Raw genomic sequence first — 2931 nt, forward strand, 5'->3', positions numbered from 1 at the left:
GTAATCAAATAGGCCTTGCAGCAAAATACAAAGCATAGTACGAGTGGAATGCTTATTCTTGGCCATGATTTCCCTGCCGCTGTCCTGAATCTCATTGTGGCTGGGATTGCAGTTGGCAGAGACAGCCATGCATCATTTCTGAGACTTTTTTTTTCTTCCTGAAGATGAAATTAGAGTGGGGTGGAGAGGTCACAGAAGGAGGCCTTTGAAACATCCCAGACATGCGTTTCTGCATGTGCATAAGCTTTTATGAAAGCTGCACACACCATCATCACCAGCGAACAGCTAATTAGAACGAGATAGAAAATCAGTCCCAGTGAAATATTAAATATTAATTTCAGTGTTACTTGCCACATTTATCATTTGATAGACACTGTAATTAAGATAATGAAGTTTAAATGCATAAGTAGTTCTATTTAAAGCATTGCTGCTGTGGAAGAGATTTTTTTTTAAATAGCATCTTAATTAAATTAAGTGTTAAAGGTTTATGCGTTGTCATCAAGTCTTTTTGTAACCTTGGACCACTAGCTCTCATGTGTTTTAAAAAAAATGTGATTCTTATAATATACACTTGCCTTTATTACTGTTAGGCTAAAAATTGTGGTGTGAAGTTATCAACCAGGGTTTTTTCCTGATGTACTCAATGACATTCATCAAAAAAAAATGAAGAAAACAAGAAGTTGCTCACACAGTAATTTTGTCATGGTCCTGCGGCCATGACTCAGTGACTTTGTGTTTGTGTTCCTTATTGTTATTATTCTCTTTATTATTCTTGGGCTGTTTTGGGATGGTTTGTGTTTTGGGATTTTAGACACTGGGTTTTGGGTTTGTGCTCCCTCTATTGGTCCCTGGTGTTAGTGTTCCCCTGTCTCGTCAGGTTAATCAGGTCCAGCTGTGTCTCCCACCTGTGTGTGATTTCCCAGTGTCTCTCTGTGTACTTATAGTGTGTGTTTGCCTCTGTTCCTCGTCGTGTCGTCTGTGTTCATACCCGGTGAATTTCCCTGCGTGCGCTCCCTGCTGTTCTCCCTTCATGTTCAGGTTTGCCACTCCTTTGTGTAGTTTCTCCCAGTTTAGTTCGTCCTTAGTTCTGTTTGCCATCTCCACTTTATGTTCAGTATTGTCAATAAATCACCCTTCACGTCTGAAATTGTGCTGCGTTTGAGTCCTCCTTCCACTCTTCACACGGCTGCTGCCCCGAGCCGTGACAAATTTTAGTTATACTATTTCATGTGTCTAGACAACATGTTATATCATCTGCAAATCGTAAATGTGATCTCTTTCTACAGTGAACATATGATAATTGTATTCCATTCAGTTAACACAGAAGAAACTGTCCCAGTCTATTGTCTGGGGTCCATTTTTTCTTTCTTTTTGTCTGTAACCTTCAGGAAAGATGTGACATTAGTGTGTTGGGAAATGTCTGAAGATAAATACAGTCTTTCAAATTCATCTGTAGCTTCATCACTCCTCCTTTATCTCTTCTTGGGTACCACCCTCATAGTCCCATCCATCTCTAATTTCAGCCTTTCAATTCTTTTAATTTCTGTCTTTTTCTCTTCCTCCTCCAATGCTCCTGCCTGTTAGTCTGCTAAGGGCAGAGCAGTAGAGTTAAAATGTGAGGTTGGTACTGAAACGGGTAGATAAAGAGAGCGAGGCTGTAGAATATAAGTGGTTTCATTAAAAATGGCAAAGCGCCTGTCCTTTTTTTTCATAGTTATATACTCCTTAAATGTCACTAATTCCACCTTGCCCTAACCATTTGCCTTCACGATCACGACCAGGGTGGAGAAATTCTATTGTTGCTTGAAAATAGGCAGCTCGTGTGAGAGTCAGTCAATAACATCCCCCTTGGGAGGGTGTCAGAAAAAGAAAAAATAATGAGTATGTCTCCTGTGAGTGAGTTTTTCACCTCTCTCTCTCTCTCTTTTTTTTTTTTTTTCCATTTTATTGTTGCACTTACATCTGGAGAGACAAAGATGAGGAAACTTTGAGGGTATACAAAAAAGGGTTGCAAGGACATATGCTGCCCTCAGGCCCTGAAAGTGAGACTTGTCTAGTAAAACACACCAAGTTCCTTTGAGTGCGCTTGGATTCTTTGGGTTTGGGGGTGTGGATAATCGAACTTAGCCCACACACGATAACTTAAATACAAAGTGTCTATGATTGATGTAGCATAAGGTAAGATGTGGTATAGCTGCGCAGGGTTTGAGGCATAAACAACTGAGACGAGGCCATTAAATGTACACGGGGTGTAACAGACCAGAATTAGATTAAAAGATCTGCAGAGGAACAACATGCATTCATCTTAATAATTACTGATTTGTTGGTGCAATACAAGTTATAGTTGTAGTTCTAATTTACAAATCCAAATTTAGTACATAGATGTTGCATCAGGCCATCTGGGTGGCTGGTCCTCTATTTGGATTTCAATTGAAGCTTCTTTTATTCACCTGAGTCAAAGGGCATTATCACCAGTACAGTAAAAACAAAACTGTTATTTCCCAGTTTTGATCACTGTCTTTAGAGCACTAAAATGAATTAGGTGATTTATAGATAGACACCATGCATTGCACCTGAGTGATGAAGCTCATACTGAATATTGTATTGGGGGAGCTTTAATGGGGATAATAGAATATACATGAACTGTTAATGTGGAGACACAGAGATACGCATTTACAGTGGCAATCATTTAAACCGAAAGCAGCAAGAATCCTGGCACATTAAATGATTCCTTCATTGCGATGCACCCAAAACAATTTCTCGCCTGAGTAGGCATACTTGCTTGTTCTGCAGTCTGATTAAGCTGACTCTCGGTCACGGAAGAGACAAGGGAGGCTCTCTGTGTGATCTGAATGCTCTCACCCCCTACTTTAAGACCATCCATTCCCTCTCGATTTAATAACAGTCATCTGTAAGGATAATTGTGAGATT

The sequence above is a fragment of the Diplotaxodon limnothrissa genome, linkage group LG10 (genome assembly GCF_057381915.1).
Source record: "Diplotaxodon limnothrissa isolate DT_005_m linkage group LG10, D_limnothrissa_male_GT1.1, whole genome shotgun sequence".
In the NCBI taxonomy this organism is placed as follows: domain Eukaryota; kingdom Metazoa; phylum Chordata; class Actinopteri; order Cichliformes; family Cichlidae; genus Diplotaxodon; species Diplotaxodon limnothrissa.